The sequence below is a fragment of the Ooceraea biroi genome, chromosome 7 (genome assembly GCF_003672135.1).
Source record: "Ooceraea biroi isolate clonal line C1 chromosome 7, Obir_v5.4, whole genome shotgun sequence".
Classification (NCBI taxonomy): Eukaryota; Metazoa; Arthropoda; class Insecta; order Hymenoptera; family Formicidae; genus Ooceraea; species Ooceraea biroi.
Genome location: NC_039512.1, coordinates 10,060,748 through 10,085,003, shown reverse-complemented (window position 1 = coordinate 10,085,003; position 24,256 = coordinate 10,060,748). Strand labels below are relative to the sequence as shown.

The 24,256-nt window shown below is 37.9% G+C and overlaps 1 long non-coding RNA gene across 1 annotated transcript; it reads right to left on the bottom strand.

Moving 5' to 3' along the window:
* Positions 1-59: 59 nt before the first annotated feature.
* On the bottom strand, positions 60-23,500 carry LOC105282871. Its single transcript, XR_894591.3, has 2 exons — positions 21,385-23,500; positions 60-258 (listed from the first exon to the last, which is right to left on the bottom strand). It is a non-coding gene; the product is annotated as an uncharacterized LOC105282871 (long non-coding RNA).
* Between the last annotated feature and the right edge of the window lie 756 nt (positions 23,501-24,256).

The window sequence follows — 24,256 nt, the reverse complement described above, 5'->3', positions numbered from 1 at the left end:
CCTTCACCGAGGGACTCACCTGTCGTTCGAGAGGAGCTCTGGTTAAAGAGTCTTCATCCTTTTCTTCTTCTTCTACTTCTTCTTCAATCTGCTTTTTTATCCCTGTGTTACGTCTCTTCGATCCTTCTCCTCGTAATCGCCTCCGATGTACCGTTCCGCTTTTCTCCGTCGATCCGTCCCGTGATTCCCTCGCTTTACCTCCTGCGCTCGTATCCTGCGCTTTTTCTTAGCTGATGCTTACGCGCGATGACGCTTGCTCTGTTTCAAAGTTTCGCACGTATATATATATATATATATACAGGGTGTCCCGGGTTTTAACCGACAAACTGCGGGAGCATATTCTACTAGTGGAAATAAGAAAAAATTCTTATATCGAGTTTGCTTAGAAATGCTTTATTACAAAGTTATAAACCAATATTGAAAGGAAATATGAGATAAGTAACAACGGATTTTTTCACAAAAATAAAAATTATCTACGCAATGATTTAGTGACGCGTTTCAAAATGTTGTCCTTGCACATCGATACAAGCTAGACATCGACGTAGTACAGAATTTGTTACAGTACGACATTCCTGAAAATTTTGTTGCATCTCAGTAACTGAATTAGTAATTCGTTGCTTTAAATCTATCTGGTACTCTCCTGTTAGGAAATCTACGTTGATACTCTCGTACGGCAGCTCGTGCATTTCCGTCACAGAATCCGTACACGAAATCAATATCAGTGTATTTCTCATTTGAAAACACTTTTGGCATTCTGATAGTAATTGCTAGTTCACACGACGATTGAAATCTAACAGCTACGGTTGTGAAAGTAACAATCATACTGAATCGTTTCAACATAGTGAACATGAATACATGTGAATACACGTAACATAAACATCTTGGACCTTCCAAATTCTACACTATGTTCCGTTGTTACTTATCTCATATTTCTTTTCAATATTGGTTTATAACTTTGTAATAAAGCATTTCTAAGCAAACTCGATATAAGAATTTTTTCTTATTTCCACTAGTAGAATATGCTCCCGCAGTTTGTCGGTTAAAACCCGGGACACCCTGTATATATATATATATATATATTGTAATCATAGTGGTTTTATCTCGAGCCTCTGCCCAGTAAAACCATTTGTCTGAAATTCATTCATGCATTAATCGGAATATTAATTATCAAATATTATTAATATTCGGTACACACTGAAACTTATTTTCAGACCAAGTGATATTTTTATCAATGGTAGAGTGCAAGAAAATAATTGTTGATATCACTATTACATGATTGTTAGTTTCACTATTTACTCTAAAAAATGAATTACTAAAATAAATATTAAAATGTCTTAAAAAGTATTCCATTGAGTTTTTAAAGTTCATCGAAGAGAGTATTTTCTACTAATCAAGTGTTTGTGAAAATGCCGTTGAATAACAAGCTGCAGGTATTGATATATTTATTTTTACATATTACATACATATTACATCCGACTTTATCGAACGGTAATGCTATGCGAATTGCGACAGATGCTGTGCCAATCCTAGCTTCTACAAGAACCGAGAGTATAATAATAACCAGCTTTTGCTTGATGCTGTTCGCGTGGGTGGCGGAAGGCGGGACCTCCCCTGGTCGGAAGAGCGAAAAAGCAAAGCACCAACGGAGGGCATGACTTGAGCTCTCGTCGGGAAAAGTGTCACGAGCAAACATTGCTGGAATTATTTGTGACATAATTATCTCAGAGCTAAAATTTTTGAGATAAAAATCTCAAAAAGACTAATGGATTTTTCAATGATGTTTTTCTTCTCGTGTTACATTATGCGAGTTAAACCATCTCGTAACTTAAAGGGGACGTATTCAGAACATACGTACACATTTTGCAGCAAAATAACAGTGGAAAGAGAAGAAGAACGTTTTACTGACGTTGAAGATATCAGCGCTTTTGCTTGAACAATTTTCTTTAAGAATACAAGAGGCAAACTGAATGCACGTATCAGAATCGAAATCATCAAACTGTTCAAGCGAGAAGCTGTAGAACCATATCGGTCGAAAGAAATGACGTATTGGAAACCTTTGGACAATATTTGTACGTTACACTTGATAGAATGAAAGAAAAGGAATTTTATAATAAATATTCTAAAAAATTTAAACAAATGTACTAATCAAACCGCAAGAAAAGATGCTTCCGTTAAATGTGAGTTCTGTTATCTCGGATCCATGGGAGAGATACGCGGGTCTACCAACATCTTTCAAACTATTTGACAGGCTGAATGTGATACGAAATAACTTGATGTCGCTGGCCTTCTTTCATTCCAGGCAATTTCCGTGGGCTTCGGCTCGGTACAGAGTGGCCTGGCTAGTTCAATATCTTTCTGCTACTTTCGTCCTATTTACCCAACTCCCGCCGTACCACTTATTTTCGTCCGCTCGGTTGCTGGTGGAATCGAGGCAGCAGAATCGCGACCTTCCAATTAGTTGACTTTAAGGGGGGAGCCTGCTTTAGAACGCTGAAAATAAGGTATATTTTACGAATTGTTTTTGGAGAAACTATACAGCGGATCATTATAAAACTTTGATGCATTTATTAGTACATGTTTAAAGATTAAAAAAATTATTTTTTTATTTGAATATATCGCTTGTAGAGGTCGTCCTGGAGAAATCTTAGTGCAGCCGCGTCGCCGGCATTGCAAATTAGTGAGCATTCTCCTGCCTCCAAATTTCGTCTAAACTGAAAAATTGAAATATGTTCTCGTTGTTTATGAATTCCCATCGTCGATGAACCAAAGAGAGAAGAAAAAAGTTGAAAAGTGCCAAAATGGTGGAGCTTAGAACACAAAAGTACGATTTTTAGGCAAAGTTGTTGAACTTTTTCATGCAAAAGTAATTGTTTAACTTAATGTTTTTATGAATATTAAAGGTTCATCGACGATGGGAATTCATAAATAACGAGAAAATATTTCAATTTTTCAGTTTGGATGAAATTTGGAGGCAGGAGAATGCTCACCAATTTACAATGCCTCTAGGACGACCTCTACAGGCGATATATTCAAATCAAAAAATAATTTTTTTTATCTTTAAACATGTACTAATAAATGCATCAAAGTTTTATAATGATCCGCTGTATAGTTTCTCCAAAAAAATGCGTAAAATTATACCTTATTTTCAACGTTCTAAAGCAGGCTCCCCCCTTAAGTCAACTAGTTTTGTTTAACACGCCATTTCCGGAAAATAGATTCTGGTTTCAAATCGAGATTGTTTCTTTTGCGTTCTTTTGCCTAGTCTTTATTTGCTTGTAATAAAATCTGTGTAATTAAAATTATAGGGGTAAGTAGAATCTGGAATATGGTTATCGGTGGGTACATTTCAATCATTTAATTTGAAATAGTAAAGTATTCGTCGAGAGTTTTGATTCTGTTTCGGACCCTCTTCAGCGAATAATTATAATTATAATTAAAAGTTCTTTCCGAAAGAGAATGGAAACATTTGACGAATATTTTACCATTGTAAATCGAGCGATTAAAATATTGACAACCCCGCGTTTTAACTTCTGCTTGTCTATATAATTGTAATGTTATTGAATTTCGATTAAGTTCTTTTGATTCTTCAAAGAAATTTGTATAAATTTTCTTTACCAATAAAACCTTTAGAATGCACAGTACGGTGACATTTGTAATAACATTGTTCCTTTGTGTGACTCTCTCTTGCACAAATGTCAACTGAATTATCATGAATAATTTAGATGCAGCGCTAGCGAGACAGTTGACACATACATCACGTCACTCCGACAATATCTCTTCAGGGACTTCAGTTTAAAAACATGAAGGAAAGAGACAAGGATAAAGATGAACGCGAAGGAAAGAAAGCCGATGCGGTGTGATGGTTTTCCGGCCACTGGAACAAAGCGACCGATCTGGAGAGGGCTCGATCTTCCGCGGATCTTGTTGCGGATGGACTTTTGCGAACGTAGCCAAGGTAGATGCCAACGCGGCGAGATGTGCCCCATTGACAAGTTCAAAGGAAGCTGGCTATATGGAGAATCACCGTAGGAGGCTCGTGCTTGCGGCTTAAAGTTGCCAGCTTGCAGTTGCGAGAAGAGAATGTCCGGCCGAATACCACTTGGGGATTCGCTCTCGTCTCGAAGGGACTTTCTATTCCGTCGCAGATACTACCGCTTGTTTCCTCTTTAAAAATGCAGAGCAAAACACGTCCTTCCTGGATGACGCAAGTATGAACGATGTGAAAAATGCAGCAGGACACATTTGTTGACGTAAAATATTTATGTTACTCTGGAGTTTTCTCAGGACGTGCGGATAGTTTCGTGTTACGGTGAATTCATTATGAGTGAAATATGTGCAACGTTATGTCAGAAATGTCACTTTCTCAAAATGCGCTGCTCTCGAAAATTTCTACTTTTTCGAATAACATCTGTAAATTAGTGATTAAAAATAATAATAGAGAGATTATTAACTGCTAAAAACAATATTAAGTGAGTTTAGCATTAGGTGTGTAAATTAGTTTGGTTTATAGTTGTATGGCCGTTTATATTATATTATACTAGAGTTGTATGTGTGTGTACTTGTTCTTGATAATTATTTTAAATTGAAATATTTTCTCGCCCTACTTGTAGGGTTTGAAAATTAAAGTATTGAAAACATTAAAAATTAATGTGTTATTTTTGTACAAATAAAGTTTGATCTTTATAAGAAACAACGCCGAATTAATTTAGATATATAGGGTGAGGCACCTAAAACAGGCCACCTGAATATCTCGGCTGTTATTGGTAGTAGAAAAAAATGTGTCAGACCAAACTTGCATGGTTTCGAGGGGCACATAATTTATTCTAAATAGTTTTTTATTAGGTGGACGCGTAGAGGTTATATGAAGGTCAACTTGGTTTTTTTAAATGGTATGATGTTTTTTTACGTACCATCTAGTAGAGCGTTTGAAGATGCGCACATTGATCTACGGGTCAAAATCATTCAAGGTCACTGAAGGCTCAAATTTCTAAGTGCTAGAACTTTTTCATTTCTGAATTTACGGTATTTTCAATAACAGAGAACTCTAGGCAATATAAAAAATAATGATATCATCAACTCAGAACTTCTCGGAAAAGAAAAAATTTCTAAGGGCTAGAACTTTTTCATTTCTGAATTTACGGTATTTTCAATAGCAGAGAACTCTAGGCAATGTAAAAAATAATTATATGAACAACTCAGAACTTCTCGGAAAAGAAAAAATTTCTAACGGCTAGAACTTTTTCATTTCTGAATTTACGGTATTTTCAATAGCAGGGAACTCTAGGCAATGTAAAAAATAATGATATGAACAACTCAGAACTTCTCGGAAAAGAAAAAATTTCTAAGGACTAGAACTTTTTCATTTCTGAGTTTACGGTATTTTCAATAGCAGAGAACTCTAGGCAATATAAAAAATAATGATATCATCAACTCAGAACTTCTCGGAAAAAAAAAAATTTCTAAGGGCTAGAACTGTTTCATTTCTGAGTTTACGGTATTTTCAATAGCAGAGAACTCTAGGCAATATAAAAAATAATGATATCATCAACTCAGAACTTCTTGGAAAAGAAAAAATTTCTAAGGGCTAGAACTGTTTCATTTCTGAGTTTACGGTATTTTCATTAGCAGAGAACTCTAGGCAATATAAAAAATAATGATATCATCAACTCAGAACTTCTCGGAAAAAAAAAAATTTCTAAGGGCTAGAACTGTTTCATTTCTGAGTTTACGGTATTTTCAATAGCAGAGAACTCTAGGCAATATAAAAAATAATGATATCATCAACTCAGAACTTCTTGGAAAAGAAAAAATTTCTAAGGGCTAGAACTGTTTCATTTCTGAGTTTACGGTATTTTCATTAGCAGAGAACTCTAGGCAATATAAAAAATAATGATATCAACAACTCAGAACTTCTCGGAAAAGAAAAAATTTCTAAGGGCTAGAACTTTTTCATTTTTGAATTTACGGTATTTTCAATAGCAGAGAACTCTAGGCAATATAAAAAATAATGATATCAACAACTCAGAACTTCTCGGAAAAGAAAAAATTTCTAAGGGCTAGAACTTTTTCATTTCTGAGTTTACGGTATTTTTAATAGCAGAGAACTCTAGGCAATATAAAGCAAATTATTTTCCCTTGCAGTTGGCCTTCATTGACCTTGAATGATTTTGACCCGTAGATCAATGTGCGCATCTTCAAACGCTCTACTAGATGGTACGTAAAAAAACATCATACCATTTAAAAAAACCAAGTTGACCTTCATATGACCTCTACGCGTCCACCTAATAAAAAACTATTTAGAATAAATGATGTGTCCCTCGAAACCATGCAAGAATTGGTCTGACACATTGTTTTCTATCACCAATAACAGCCGAGATATTCAGGTGGCCTGTTTTAGGTGCCTCACCCTGTATATACGTAAATTATACTATAATAAATTAGGTGATAATTGTATGGCAGATAAATAAATTTATTGTATGCAAAGTCTTAGTGTATACGGAGGCTCAGCCTTGGCATCGAAGAGTTAAAGATCCGTATGAATTTAGATTAAACACGGGTCGAAGGGTTGGTGCTTTAATCGCTTAACTTGTTTCAGCAAACTGTATCCAGTCTCGTACAGTAGGAAAATCGTCACAAGGCTTTGCGAAGCCAACCAAATCAGGCTTACGTCGTAGGGGGATGAAACAAGGTCCTCGAGCTAGAGCACAACCCGGAATTGTCAGTTTATCCCATTTGGTTAAAGCTACACGAGGACTCTTGTTTATCGAAAAAATATTGATCTTTGAATGTACAATAAATCGTGTAATAAAGCTTAAGTGTACAATTAAAACTAATTGGTTTGCAAATGCATTCTAATATTTTTTATAAATCATCAGCGACTGTTGTTTCAAATAAAAATATTATGTATATAACAATAATAATAATACAGGACGATATGAATAATTGTAATAAAATTAAATAAATGTAATAAAATAAATGTAATAAATTACTATTAAATTTAAATAAAATTTAAATAAAACAGGAATTTAATATTGTACATACATATAATTCAAACAAATGCAGCGAGACATTTTTTATTTATGGAAGCTCCATCAATTTAGATTTAATTTTTATTCTCGCGATGATATATGGACTAAAGAACGTAAATGAAACAAATTGGAGATTCTTTTTTTGAAAAAGAAAAGAAGCTCGTTCTCAGTCAACATGATATATTGTAATCTCGTTTTTACAAGATGTTGCATATTTGAAGATATCCTCATGTACTGAACATGAACCGTGAAAAGCATCCGATTCGCTGACCATGGGGCCATTAAAATTGACGAGGGTGGTCGTCGTATAAATAAAAGCAGAAACCGTGGCGGTGAATGGCGCATCGCAGAATCACGAATTCTAACACGCATTACCCCGTGCAGAAGTTCCGTACAGCAGGAAAAGGAGCAATTCCTCCCGGTGCAGTAACGATCTCGGGGATTCCGGGACCGTCCGGAATACTTTAACACTTCGTAGCGAAAGATACTGAATAGGCCGTAACGATAACCGTTACCGTTACCTCATCCCCCAATACGTCCAATCAAAGGATATCGGTCCTGCGTAGGTATCAACCTCGGACCTTTCCATATCCCGCTGTTATGTTTGCGTTTTTGTGTGCACGTTTCGGTGCACCTACGAACGTTTTACGGACACGAACGCGACACGTAGCACTCATGGAGGTGTCGATGGTACCGTCGACAGTTATGGGGTACCACCATGTGTCCGAATGTATGTACACATACGCGTACACGTAGGTACATAACGGTGGCACGTGCGTACATACAGGGTGTACCAAAAGTCTGGAAACGGTCGAATATTTCATAAACTATGCATTTTAGAAAGAAATGTTTCAGACAAAAGTTGTAGGATTTCAAGTAGCGCATTACATAGCAACATCAGTATGACCTTGAAGAGTGTTGTCAAGGTCATGTGAAGGTCAACTCTGTTTTCTTAAATGGAACCGCCTATAAAATGTTGCATATTTGGATTCTACGGGAAAAAACGAGTAAATTTTATCTGAAACATTTGTTTGAAAAATGCTTCTATCAAAAGTTATACGCATTTAAACCTTAAAGTAGAATGCATTGCAATTAATGATAAATTAATTAAAAGACTTTATCGTTTTGTTCTTTCACTTTATTAAATGTTCTAACTGGTGTCCATTAACATCTAAACACTTATTAAGTCTTCTTACGAAACTTTGCTCTAAGTAACATTTCTGGGGTCGCGCTAGTGCAAGCTTCACGTATTCTTCGTTCGAGTCATGATTTTCGAACTTGATAAGCAGCATGAAAACCAGCTCAAAACTAAATGCATAGATTTGTATTTACATTTTCTGATAAATGTGTGAGTTTATGTTTCTTTCAGTTAACATCGAGTACGTACTCCAAGGCCATTAGCTAGCGCTTCACAGTTGACCTTCACATGACCTTGACAACACTCTTCAAGGTCATACTGATGTTGCTATGTAATGCGCTACTTGAAATCCTACAACTTTTGTCTGAAACATTTCTTTCTAAAATGCATAGTTTATGAAATATTCGACCGTTTCCAGACTTTTGGTACACCCTGTATATACGGAACGCGCTTTAAGCTACGGCAAGCTTCTCACATCAAACATCGAGAATCAGCCAGCAGCTTCGATGGAGAGAGAGAGATGGAAGAAGTCACGCGAAAGAAGAAGAGCTACCGATGGCGCACGTTCGCCGGATGAGTGCTCGAAGCGGCGAGTCGCAGACGTTAACTTTAACAAAGTTAACGTCCAGAGAACGAAATTATTTGCGATCGCGCATCTCACTTTCCCGATCTCGTGGGAGCCGCGCGAATTCATCGGAGAATTGTGGAGTACCAAATCGATCCGTGCGATTCGATGTTGCCGTGACAGCGTTGTCGCGCACGTTTTCAAGAATTAGTTGCATTACGGACGTGAGATCGCGCGGATCTCTCGTCCGCTTTTGAAGTCTCTCGCACGACGTTGACACTGAAAATTCAACATTGCATTTGATACGCATTGCTGCAACTACACAGTAAAAAATAAAATGTTAATTTTAACATTTTTTGCATGTCCCAGAAAGTCCACTCTAAATTTTAAGTGAAAGTAACTCATTCGTCATATGTTACTTCTTGACAAACTAGAAATGTTAAGTAATTAACACAATACTTTACATTTATTTTTGTTATTGTAACTTTAAGTGCGATGTAAAAATAACATACAAAGTAATTGAAAACTACATGGAAGAGGAGTTACAATAACTCATCAGAAAAGTTGATAGAACATTTTCGTTCGTACAATATGAACATTTACTTTTTATGTTATATTAACACATGATAGTAATTATTTCAACTTAAATTATTTTTGATAGAAACATTTAATTTTAGTAAATTTGATTATTTTATATGTCAAAGTTCATGATTATTTGAAGATTTACTTTAACTTCTTTTAGAATGTTAAACTGACTTTGTGACATGTTGATTGTTTAAAATTATTGTGTTAAAAGCATTTCAAATAATATTCCATTTCTAAGAGACATACACAAAATGTTAAGTTATGAAGTTAACATTAATGTAACATATAAAATTGTTATAAAAGTAATAACATATCAGTTGTATGTTAATTTTACATTGAAGTAGTAATCAAAACATGGCAACACAAGAAAATTTTAACATATGGACGCACAATTTTTAACGGTGTACAGGCGCGCATGTGCGCACGTACCGAGTCCGTTCCCGCGTATCTAGAAATAGCTTCTCTGCGCTTATTTATGCGTGGGGTTGACCCCTTCCCCCTTCCCTCCTCTTCCTCATCTCCTCACTCGGCGAACAGGTCGCACGGTATTTGTATGGTATTTGTATGATCGACAATGCAGTTTTGCGAATTGTTCGGGCATGATGCGCGGCGTCGACGAATGATAAATGAGACGAACGACAACGCGCATCCGACTAGTCGATTCTCTTTTCACCGTGTGAATGCCACGAAAATGAGTGCTGTCCACATATTTGTTTTGTATTGTTTATTGCGGCATTGGGTAGATAGGGTGTTCGCAATAGCCGACTGGATAAACAGAAATTTTTCCCCGTGAAAGGGGATGGCCGTGTCGCGTGGCGTTGAAACACGGAAACCGTTTAATGCTACGCCCGGAGAATGCGTGCGAATTGCACGCGGCGCCGCCCCTTCGGAATTAAGATCGGGATAATTACGAGGTAAATGAAGAAACCGGGCGATAAACGTGGTAATGCCACACTGAAAAAAAATCTGGTTGCATTAATTAGAAATCTGGTAGGTTCAACCAGCTTGTCTGTTGGAAAATGGACGAATCAGAATTCCTTTAGGAATTACCAGATGAGCATGATTAATTCCTTCCTGTTAAATTTACCAGATTTTCTTGATAATAATACTAAATGTATTTAGTTAAATTAACATGACTGTTTAGTGAAAAGAAACGTTTTTCTGTTTCATTACCGTGAGTTTTCTTGGATTGCTGTAAATGAAATATCATGTTGATATTTATACAGGATGTCCCGTAATAATCGCCTAACCTCTCGCATGCCAATAGAGCAGATCGAGATGAACGGAAAAGTCCCATACCATTTTGCGATATTCGCAATAATAATCGAAATATTGCATATTAAAGTCGAGCGAATCCAGAGCGCGCGGAGGCGAGTGCCGAGCCGCTCGAGGTATAGGATTATTATTGCGAATATCGCAAAATCGTATGGGACTTTTCTCTTCATCTCGATCTGCTCTATTGGCATACGAGAGGCTAGGCGATTATTACGGGACACCCTGTATAAAAAAATATAAGAAGAGAACACGTTTTTTCATCCGCCATCACTTCACAGCCATTGCACTAACTAATTTCATTTCACTAGAGGAGGAAAACGTGCCGTCCGTGCCGATCCGTTTCCCGAACGTGCATCAACACGCACGACACGAAACAATAGAATGCTGCTGGAGTGCCCTGCGATTAACCAGAATTCTGATTGCATCTTCGTTTGTTCTTATGTCTAGTGTAATATAACTAGAAGTTTTCTAGATCCAACTGGAAAATACTAACCAAATTCTTATAGTACAGTCTATCAAACGTTCTAGTTATAAAATATCCAGTCCTATCGCGATAACTAGAAATTCTTGGTTAGTTTAACCAAAATGCATTCTATCAGATACGTCTTGCTGATACGATCAAATCATTTTTCTCAGTGCATCATTACCGCGCTCCGAAATGCGTGAGAACACTCGCACTCGTTAGTAGAACGTTAATCGTCACATCTCGATCTCGAATATGAAAAAACGTTTCAGAGCATCCATCGTAATCGTTGCTCCATTAATAATAAATAAAATGTCGATTACGTGTATAAATTCTATGAAATACATTATATATGAAATACGTCATAAAAAAACTACCGAGGTGGTCGCCACGCAACCGTCATCTGCGCGAATTCTGTCGATTCCAAGCGAGCACTGCAACGTCGAGACGCCTTTCGCTCTCGGTAGTTGCTAAGCCCGCTCATTTATTCCGGGTCGGGAAGGGGTTGTAGAGAAGTTGGATGGCGAGCCCAGGTATGGGGCTGCATGCATACCTGCACATGCAGGGTGGAATACACGATACGCGAGCTCTCAAATGGCTCGAAAGTGGTGGAAGTCGAGGCGCAGATTTAATGACGCTGCGACTAACAGCAGACGAGAGAGAGAGAAAGAGAAAAAGAGAGAGAGAGAGAGAGAATGAGTGGTTGCAGGAAGGTCTGTAAACAAGAAAGACAAATCCGGAAGCGGCACTATTCTGCGTTATAGGAATATAATTTCTGGTGATTTTAAGACCTTCCTTATGTGCAATATCGTAAATAATAATGCAGTGTCACGTTGCTTGGCCATCAGCGACAGCGAAGCGCTATTTTGCAGTTTTTCGGATGGACAAAATTCGTTACGCGATGAATACCTAACAGCTTTCCCGTTATTTTATTTTGTAATATTTTTTGTATATTATATTCATGTTTTATCTCTTCGTAAAACTAATAACTCACTCATTGTCGATATGAAAATACCCAATGAATTAGTCTCAAGCAGAGAATTTTTCGCGCCTTGCCTTGAAAATTCCAAACCCAAGTCGACCGATACATGCATCGATTTCTCGATCGTGAGAAATAGTGCATTGTCCGACAGCAGTTTTTCAGCGTATCGAGAATTCAGTATACGTTCAAACTGAAATGTTGTACTAAACGTGCAGCGTGATACTCTCCTTGGGTATGGCAGAGATGCGAGCGGAATCGAAAGAGCTTCGTTACTCGGATAGAGGGTTGAATCGTTCGAATCGGGTTACATTCGATCTCCGTCGGAACGAGGACCGCCATCATACAGCTTCCTTTAGCGTTGAGATGGGATCGTCGTTTCCTCTGTATAAACAGTGATTACGTAGCATCAAATAAATTCGAGTCTCAAATGACTTAAAGTCGCTTGCTTTGAATGCACACCAAATGCGAAAGCTTAAACAATCACAGTACAAGATACGGTAAATTAATAAAAAACAATCACAATAAAAGATACAAGCATTAACATACTTTGTACGTATCTTTTGTTTTTTATTTCTCGATCTATGTTCCCCGTGGAAATTTTGCTTGAACAAAATTTTTGCATATTTAAATTATCACAATATTTTAATATTATAATAAATCTTGAGTAAAATTTAATATTATCATCGTTCTGAAAATTAATAAATTCATTTCAAGCCTGGATTATTAAAACATTATATTCGCATTGGAAGGAAATCAGTGTAATATTTTATGTGCACAGTATTTTGTTGGAAACATCTCACGTATCAGCCATTCAATTTTACTCCTACCTCTCTCTGCGTTTTTATTGGGTTTTCCCTACTTCCCGCGCGAAATAAGCGAATACCCGACTAGATCCGCTTACCCCGGTTTTACCCCAGTTTCTCCTAAGTATAATATATACGAACAACTCTCGCTACACGTACGCACAAACGTAAAACACAAATACGCTATGCATACACAAGGCATTAACGGATGCGCTCCTGTTAACGTAATGCGAAAGTACGGATGGAACGCTGAAGGTCACACCGGTCTCGAAGGATGCTTTATCATTTTTAATTTATAATAATCCTACAAATCTGATCAAGAAATTAAAAGATTTAGCTATATTTACAATGGAGTTAACGGATCCTGATTGACATTTCCTAAAAATATTCCCGTCTGCCATAAAATTGACCGAATCAAACATATTTCTCCAAATTCTAAATTCTCTCTTAAAATACATAGTTTTCTATCTTTTTATATAAAAAGATCTAATTTTTACATAAACTGTAATTTTTGTCGCATAAAGAATTCCTTTGGTTATAAAAATATGTAACTCTTTACTTTTTTCTACTATATCAACTTTCTTCTTTCACGCGCATTTTAAACATGTTACATTCTATGTAAAGGGGTTAAAGTGCACTTTATGTGTGTCTACAAATATACGCCCGAGCATCTTGCAGCAAGGAGAGAATTCGACGGAAGCTGTTCTCGCGCGAACTTACAACGCGTACGTGTGTATTGTGCACAGAGTATAAGCGAGATACAAGAAACGAAAAGAAGTGCGTGTAGACCATATACACGTCGGCTATATCCACACAGGAGACAATCCCCGGCTTCTCCTGAGGACATGTTAACTCCGCACGTGATATTCTCAGCTTGTCGTCCTTACGAGACGAGAGCTTTCAGCCTCTTCGCTTCCACTGCGCGGCACCGAGAGAAAGACAGCAACCTCTTCGAATACATGTATACCGTGAGTTTTAAAAATATTGCAACATGCCGATAAAGTACTCTGTGACGATACTAAAATAGAAATTATTTGTGGAAAAGCAAAGGTGAAATAATTACATTTTTAAATCGCCGCCAGTTGCATTAGACATTATAAATTACACACAAATTACAGTTAATATACAGGATGGCCCATTTTAATTTATACAGTCGATTTTTTAAAAAACTAAAAGAGATACGAAAAAATGTTTCAGACAGACATGTCACGATTGCGAGGGGGACATAAGATGATACCATTGGTTTGACCTTGAATAGTCGTTTGAAGGTCGCGCGAAGATCACCTTCAATTTCTTAAATTGAAACCCCAACTTTTTATTGCAGATTCTTATTCTCCATCGAAAAGTAAGTAACTTTTGTCTGAAACATTTTTCCGAAAAATGTCATCTTATGTCCTTAAAATGTTCTCAAAACTCATCTTGAAGATCATTTAGAATTCTAACTTCCGGTCTGAAATTTTTTTTTAATGAGACATGGTATTTTTTATTACGGATTCGGATTCTACGCGAGAAAACATGCAACTTTTGTCTGAAACATTTTTCCGAAAAATGTCATCTTATGTCCTTAAAATGATCTTCAAGATGAGTTTTAAGGACATTTTAAGGACATAAGATGACATTTTTCGGAAAAATGTTTCAGACAAAAGTTACTTACTTTTCGATGGAGAATAAGAATCTGCAATAAAAAGTTGGGGTTTCAATTTAAGAAATTGAAGGTGATCTTCGCGTGACCTTCAAACGACTATTCAAGGTCAAACCAATGGTATCATCTTATGTCCCCCTCGAAATCGTGACATGTCTGTCTGAAACATTTTTTCGTATCTCTTTTAGTTTTTTAAAAAATCGACTGTATAAATTAAAATGGGCCACCCTGTATAAATACTTATGTCTTGATGCAATGATGATGTTTTATTTAAAACGTAAGGCAAGATAAAAGCGCATAATGTCACGTATATAATGCACACGTACGTATATCTGTGCTATCTTCCTGATTTTCTCTTCGTTCCGCTGTCCACACTATTCGAATGACAAAACCGTCGGTGCTTCACCTCCAGCTTGTGCCCTAATCCAAGGGATTTTGCTATTGTCACGGGGACACTTCCAAGAGCGAAAATCTTGTGTATTATATGTTATACAGCATTACTTATCGCCGTATTATCTACACTACTGTGTTACGGTCAAGCTGTGTTGACAGATTCAATATAAAAATGTAAAATAAAAATGACAATATAAAAATATAAAAATTATACGAATATAAAATAACGATAAGATTAATAAGAGAATTGTTAGAGCACTATTGCCATATTTTTAAATCAATGTTGCGATTTAAATAATTGCATGCTGTTTGCTTGTCTGCTTCAGAAAAAAACTAATTTTGTATACTATCATATTTTATTTAACGTCAAATACGCACGCGTCGTTTTATTAAGGCCACTCACTCCAGAAGATAGAAACAATAAATAATCCAATTAAGTTGTCGGTTGAACTGAATGTGTGCGCGGACGTTAAGGTCAAACGTAAACGCCTACGCCATGCGAATAAACTTGTGAAATATTGGCATTAACTGCATTTCTTCCCCTCAGAGCGCCATATTTCCAAAAGTTTCTATTCCAAGTGACAATATTATCTCACTTTTTATTCTTTCAAGTCCCTTGGAATATATATGGAAACAAGAGAAAAGGATTCATCTAGAAAAAATTAATATCGTTGTCTTTCTCTCGTTTCAATCTCCTAGCACAAAGAAGATAAATGTTGCTACAAAATGATTTATCCAATACACACTGATACAAATGAAGATGCGTAACAAGGGAAAATGCAAACATTAGAAACGATATCCTACGATGTTATCTCCACTTGCGTAAAACAATTCTCCGAGAAAAATTGATCGTTCAAATATTTCTCTTACTCTCTGCACGTTTCCACACTAAAATCCACTGCAAGTACTTGTACTATACTAGATACTAGATATAGCTTCAAGTTTAATCAATTCAAGCTCCTACAAAGTTAAAATCTCATCAATAACACCGACGTGCCATATTGCGTAATTGCGATCAATTGATATCGGTAAATATGGCGGTGCTCGCGCGAAAACCCGGTAAACTCTGATAAAGCAGTGCCATGTCGCCCCCTTCCTCACCCCTTTTGCAGCGTAATTAAATAAATTCTGCGGGACGGTTACCACAAATACTGCTAAAAGTATCCGGGAATTCACTGCGCGCGAGTCTTTTTCACGCGGTTTCCGTCCAACTCCTCGCTCGTCGGTCGACCAATGGTATTACCCGCGACACGCGAGCATGCAGCAAATAGACAGTAAGGTGGAAAACTTGCCGCGTAATTCACAACGCCGGTCCGAGGGCAACGAGACGACGGTGCCGTTAGACGTAAGACGAGCTTCCTGGATACGCGCGGAAAAAAATAAGCGGAGAAGGGAACAGGGTGCTTTATTACACGCCCCGACCGAGTTTTATATTCTTTAATCCGCGCGACGTTCTTCTCGAGAATCGTTTCACTCCGATGCCGCGCGCCCGCGGGATTTTATGGCCATTTAGAGCGAACGCTCCATAAACCATGAAGCTGAACGTTGTCGGAAAATTTAGATGCGTTTATACACGAACTCATGTTTGATAGTTAGAATTCCCATTGGAGATTTTTCAATGAGTGTGGCAATAATGATGCAGAATATGATGATGAATATTCTTTTTTAATTTCAGTCTTCTCAACGATGAACTCTGAAGTCTTCTGTGTATAGTTTATGAAATATTATTATGTAGAGGAGAGTCCCCGATTATGAGATACCATATCGATTTTGCCGAATGTAAGGAAATCTATAGGCAGAATTTAAAAATGTAATACGTTATCTTGAAGAGAATTTAATAAGCTTTAGGTTGGTCAAATGAAAAATCTAATTTAAATATTATTTTTTCTGAAAATTAAAAAAATTTGAAAAAACAGCTTTACGCAGGATCGAGAAAGTGTGCTCCTAATATGAGATACCTCGAGAAATCGGTGTTAAAAGTGCAAAATACATCAGTATTGCAATTAAAAAACTTTATTAGATAGTTTTATAAAAATACTGCTGCCACAGCCTTCGCCGAATCTTCACGATTCCTCGTTTCTCTAACCTCCATAGTCAGATTCTATAAAAATTAAATACACAAAAATTCGTAATATAAATTCGTATTAACTTTTCTTTAACCTTAAGTAGTATTTTCTTTCTTTTTATTACACTACATAATCTTCATATTCGAGCAATAATTATCTCATATTAAGAGTACCCTGAATATCTCATTATACGAGCCACATGCCTAGCGGTTCCGCGATCATGAAATCTAACCTCTACAATTAAGCAATTCAACAAGTTGCGTATTTTCCTGTTACTACGATTCTACTCTATCATTGCATACTGAATTTATTGCCAACCATTTCTTTATTATATAATAAACAAGGTTTAAAGACTTACCTCAAGTTCCTTTGACATGTTCACAATTTCACAAACCTTTTCTTGCAAAGGCTAAACGCAATAACGAACAATGAATTTTTCACTAAATACATTTTACACCAAGAGTAATAAGTTCATGGTGGAACTAACAGATGGTGCTCACTAGTTTAACAGAAACCCCATTATCTCATATTAGGAGCATATCTCATAATAGGGGATTCTCCTCTACTAATGATATATATACGTGGTAACTTGAGATTAGAATAAAAAGTAGACATGAGTCGTAAAGACGTATATCTTGTTCAAGATCTTCGCTCTTTTTATTCTTCTTTTTCATTCTCCCCTCAAGTTTACTCATATTCTTTATTTTATGTGACGTTGTACGGTTCGAGCCTATTTAGCGTTGCACGCGTGAAATGTTTACGCGTCCGAAATATAATATTGGGTCGTCCGGAAAGTTCGTGCCGATTTTGAAGGAAAATTCAAAGGCAACATTTTTTTATGTCGATAAATATTTATTGACTTATGTATGCACCGTTTTGTTTCACAACCTTTGTCCATCTTTCACGCAACTGGAAGATTCCATTCTCCCAGAACTTCTTAGGTTTCTCGGCGAAAAACTCCTCAAGGTGGTTTTTTATGTCGATCAAAGAGTCGAAGTTCTTGCCGCTAAGAGAATTTTGCACAGACCTAAATAAGTGAAAGTCTGAAGGTGCAATGTCTGGTGAATACGGTGGGTGAGGTAGCACATCCCAGCCAAACTCCAACAATTTTTGTCGGGTAGTCAAAGAAACATGAGGTCTGGCATTGTCCTGATGGAACACGACGCCCTTCCTATTAGCTAATTCTGGACGTTTTTCCTGAATCGCTGTCTTTAATTCGTCCAGTTGCGAGCAGTACTTATCTGCATTTATCGTTTGGTTGTGTGGTAGGAGCTCATAATATAGGATTCCTTTCCAATCCCACCAGACACAGAGCATGACTGTTTTTGGATGAAGCCCGGCTTTCGGAGTGGTTAATGCTAGTTCATTTCGCTTACCCCAGGATCGTTTTCGTTCTACATTGTTGTAAATGATCCATTTTTCGTCACCCGTCACTAATTGCTTCAAAAATGGTACGTTTTCGTTGCGCTTGTACAGCGAGTCGCAGATGGAAATGCGATCCATTAAATTTTTTCGGCCAAATTATGCGGAACCCATACATCATAGCGACTTACGTAACCAAGCTTCACTACATGATCGTGGACAGTGGTTTTCGATATTTTCAGTATCTCTGCTAATTCACGTGTCGTGTAGCGCGGGTTATTCTCGATCAGTGTCTTGATTTGGTCATCATCAGTAGTAGAGGGTCTGCCCGAGCGTTCTTGGTCTTTAAGGTTAAAATCACCAGCTCTAAACTTAGCGAACCACTTACGTACGGTTCTTTCAGCTAAAGCGCCTTCTCCGTAAACAGAACATATCGAATTTGTTGTTTGTGAGGCATTTTTGCCTTTCCGGTAATAGAAAAGCATCAAGTGTCTAAAATGTTCTTTGTTTTCTTCCATCTTGAAAAGAGTACAAAACTGACACGAATCAATTTATCTGAAACAACTTTTTTCCTAAAGATGCGTTGAAATGTCACCTTTAAGCATATGTATATAAATCGTATGTTTTCAATAACATTGATATATTCAGACATGTTCTAACGCCATCTATTAAAAATCGGCACGAACTTTCCGGACGACCCAATACTTTATAACATGTGGCTATGGATGCCCGCAGGCACTTGAAATTATCTGCGGCGCAATTCGGCTGTCATAAACCGAAGCTGATCGATCGCACGCACGCACGCCGAGATGATGGCAGTATAAAACATTTAACTTGGCTTTATAACTGGCTTGCTTTCAGTTGCAGGCTTCACCGCCGTCTACTAAATGCATTTCAACTGTAATGTACAATACAACATGTGAGATGTTACGATTGCGAGGAGACGGTCGGCGTGATGTGGAAAATCAATTTGAGAGCTTATTTGTTCTTCTCAACTCCTACTAAACTCACTTTATTCGCGACTGCTACACAATCGGGCAGAGACAGCGCGAAGTGGTGTAACGAAGACGAATCTATTGCTCCGATAACGCCATATTTTGGCGATCTTTATTCAAGGAATAAAATATTTTCTGATAAAGCAGCGGTACGTCAGGAATTCTTGAAAAATTAGAGAGAGGGTCGCGGCACAAAGAGTGTAACGCGCAACATTTCCAATCTGACTATGTAAGCGAGCATTACCCTCCCTCCTCTCCCGCGAGTCTCTTACAAAGATTAAAATCGATCCGACACTCTTAGCTCGCGAGATTCGCGAGAACCATCGGCTGATTAAAAAAATTGCCCGTTCTCTTTGCTCCGAGGGTGTCATGTGCGCCAGTTCGCGGCGCAGGTTTCAGTCGGTTTAATCGAGCGGATGAAATTCTCCGTGATAAAAGATAATGGCAAAAAGTCTAGGAACAGAGCGGAAAACGACGCGTTATTCTCTGATGCTTAGTACCCTTTTATCGAACTAGTCCAGTTCGTTAACCAGTTTAACGAACGAGCATGATGCGCGTTAAATCACCGTTTCCTCTTTTATCGGCCTTACATAAGTTCACCTTGCGATCTCCATCCGATGTCTCATGTATGACTTTTCGTCCCGTCGGCTTTGCTTCGCGCTTTCCGGGCAAAACTGTTTCCCATCTGAGAAATTGCAGCCAACTGAGCAACGCGAATCAGTGGCGAACAGTGCAGGGCGCGGGCAACATTTCTGAGCAAAGGCTCAGTGGGAAGGAGGCAAGAAACCCCGAAGCATCGACCGCGCTTCTGCGAGCATTCGATGCTTGAAAACAGGCGCCGCAGCGTCTAGACACCCCCCCGTCGGCGAAATAGCCCGCAACCAACGGGTCGTTCCACCCCGTCCTACCGTACGTAGCAGCATATCCTACTTTAGCGGTGAGAAACAAACCCTCTCCCGCGAATATTCGGATATTCATTGAACTAGAAAAAAGTAACGAGCGACCGAGCTTGCCGACATATCGAAAAGGCCAAAGTGCGCGTGCAAAATCAAAGCCATAAAACCGTGCGCGCTCACGAGCGAAACGGATCGTTCCTCTTTCGCGCGGAACCTCGTTTGATCGAGCGCTTCTCGCGCGTAGACTCTCCAGGATGTATTCATGATTTTCGCGTAATGATGCAAATAATTCGCGCTAGTAGCGTAGCTAGCGGGGAGTTAATTAGCGAGGACGTTCTATCCTCGCAACTCCCGTTCACACGTGGGAAAGGGAGCGTGCATGCACTGAGGATGCGAGCGACAGTGACGGCTCGTACCCCAAAATCCCAGATTTAATCTGGGAAGATGAGTCAAGGAAGAGGAGGAGATGGTCGAATAACTTGGGAACGAATTAATTAATTAATAACAATAAATAATTATGCGTGGTAATTTTTACGAGAAACGCGAACGATTTACCTTGTTCCTAGACCGCCATATTCAATAGCGGAATAGCGTAATTAAAACTGATTAAAACTAGAACCTTATAAATAAAAATGCTGTCGATTATAATATTCGTCAGGAAGATGTATGTACGCATAGTGTGCGTGCAGTGGACATTTCCGAGTAAAGCGAATCGCTCGTTATGATCATTGCTTTACTGATCTCTTGCGAAAAGTTAGATGTTTCCTAAAATGGTTTGAGAATTTGTGAGTCTTATGATCCCATTATCCGTGCAAGGTATCCCAGACTGATCCAATTTCAATGGGGCTTAATTATTTCTGATATCATTCACGGTGGATTTAATTATCTTATTATCTATTATTATATTATAGTTTAGTGTAAAAATAATATATTATGTTGGATAATTGAGAGATCCGCCGCTGAATAACGTCTAACGATAATCTTGCGAAGCACGCTTTTCATTCGCTTGTTCTCTTTCCGTCCTCGATGTGGTAAGAATCTCAGGACATGTAAACGGTCTTTCCTTCTCTCTTTCTCTTTCTTTTCTTTTTCACTCCCTCACCAACGTGCATTTAATATGGGAGAGTAATCCCCACTTTTTATATTGTCGAAAGTGGAACAGAAGGTTGTAGCATGATCGCCGCTGAATACCTGACTATCCGAGTAACTGGGTCGAATACAGGATGCAAGAGACTAATTAACAACTTCGCGTGGTCATGTAGTGGTTTAGGAACTTGAATCGATATATCGAATCTCAATTAAGCCAAATTGATCACCGGATATATGGCTATTAAGGCGGCAAAATTCCATTTTTCATATTTTTCCTCGTCCAAATTATTGTTAAAATTATTGTTGCACGTGGTAAAATTTCAAGTCAAATCGTCGAGTACTAGTTACAGTAACCGACACAAATATTGTTCCAGTAACTGATACGAGCGTTGAAACAAGGAGCACTGAAATAAACCCTACGCGCGTCTTTTGAAATACGAGTCAGCGAATATTATACGCTGTGCAGCGCGCCTCACGGCATTAATCCCGTCACTGGAAGAAGCCACTTACTCGCAACAAGGCGTGAAATATATGTGTCCAGGGCGCCAGACTGCAATCTCGCTGGCGAGAAAGAGCGTGTGCGTGAGAGAGAGAGGGAGGTAGCGACGCCTGTAACGACGAGATCGCTTTCTCCCGCGCCGATCCGCGGCAGATTTACCCCCTTGCGCCCCGCTGAATTACAGCGAACTGCGGAATAATGAAGTTCACGTAATACCGTAACGAGCGGGCGCGACGGGAGTAACAACGACAGGCGTGTAACGCGACGGGATCACGTAACCCGGCCAATTATACGAACGATCTGGACTTGATTACCTGGCGGAAGGGCTGCAGCGCGGTTGCGCAACATCTGCCATGACTGCACAATGTGTCGTTCTGACTGATTGATTAAAACCGTAAGATAATTAGCAATTAGCCGTCGCGCGCCTCCGCTGGTGACGCGAACGGGGCGGAAGGGTCGGCGGGGAGGGCGTCGGCCGAAGGCCCACTTTCCATAACGAACATCGTCAAGAGTTGAAATGTCAGGGGGTGAGGCACGTGCGCACGTCGATAATCCTAATAAAGTCGTTACCGCGCGCGCTACACTGTCTTCCGTGGACGAGGTTAACGCCTAAAGGGCACCGCCCGAAATCGGATCATTCGGTCAAAGCGGATGATTAGCGGGGCAAACATACGGCACCTGAGCAAACTGGCTTTGTAATTTATAATTTTATTTCTTTTACTAATTACCGAATTTTTCTCATTATACTGAGACGCTGTCCAGTATCGCATATTTATATCCTGATCCTTCAACTTTACTTTCTCACATCTTGCAGTCGGGTCTACAATAATAATAATATATTTCACAATGCTTTTGTGAAAGAAAAACATCGACGAAATATTTCTTTGCAACAAAGGGAACTTGACATTCAATATGTCTCTGAAACTATAATTTATAATTTTCAATTTTGATGTCATGTGTGTGCAAGTCCTTCAATTTCCGTTAGATGTGGAATATCTTCTCTATGTTGATGCAATGTTATCTTTACCAATGTAATCTCGCTTCTATGATGCATCCGATCTCGCTCACCGAGCGATGGAAGGAATCTCCAGAGAATATTCCAAGCGTCAAACTCATCGTGAGTTTGGTAGTGAAAAAACATTGTATAATAACAAATTCAGAACAAAATTATCTGAACCATATAGTATCACAATATATTTTAATCACTTTTAGTTGCATAATATTCTTTACGTGATTTAGTTTAAAACTTGGTTTATTCACTGAAATCATATATGTTAAATTCACAATATTTATCAGAAGAAATTATAATTAATATTTGCGAAAAGATAATAAAACTTGGAAAAGTGTTAATAGCAATTTATACGTTCGTATTAAAATTAAACACGTAATAATTATATATTTATTGTTATCATATTCCATTGAAATGAATTTTATGTTTTATTGAAAATACTTTTATCAAAATAGATAAGATCAGAGAAGCGTATAACAAGAAATTTTTAATGTTAATGGACTTGCATTAATGGCCTCGAGCTTCACTTCGGATGCATCGATTATTATTTATTATAAATTACGTTACGCAAAATGCATACACATGTCCACAATATGCAACTAAAAAGGTAAACAACAGATATTACATAAAAATTCTTATTTCAAGCTAACTCGACATGCTATAAAGATAGTAAAATTTTTTCATGTCCTTAATTTCATAAAAATGTGGTATTTTCAAAGAAACTATTGGGTTGGCCAAAAAGTAATTGCGTTTTTTTCCAATAGATGGACATACATGTCTTGAAATGTAACTAACTTCATTCTAAACCGCAAATTCATTATGTAGGTTAACAACTCACAGTTCAAGCTTGTTTTAGAAAAAGAAAGCACACGATTTCGTTAACAATTGTTTGTTTGCCGTCCATTTCAAAATGGAAAATCAAAAAGAACATTTTCGTCATATTTTGTTTTATTACTTCCGAAAAGGGAAAAACGCTGTGCAAGCTCATAAAAAGTTATCTGATGTATATGGCGAAGATGCTTTAAAACTGCGGCAGTGTCAAAATTGGTTTACTAAATTTCGATCTGGCGATTTTAATGTGAAAGATGCACCACGCTCAGGAAGGCCAATCGAAATTGATGATGACAAAATAAAGGCACTGATCGATTCCAATCGGCGTTTAACGACCCGAGAGATTGCCGAGAATCTTAACATATCGAAATCGAGTGTTGAAAACCATTTAAAACGACTTGGATACATCGATATTTGGGTAGCACATGAGCTGAAAGAAATTCATCTCACTAAGCGTATTGACATCTGCGATTCTCTTTTGAAACGTGAGGAAAATGATCGATTTTTGAAACGTATGATAACGGGCGACGAAAAATCGATCGTCTACAACAACGTCAAACGAAAAAGATCGTGATGAACCTGTTCAAAGCACTTGAAAAGCAGATATTCACCAAAGAAAGATTATGCTGTCAGTC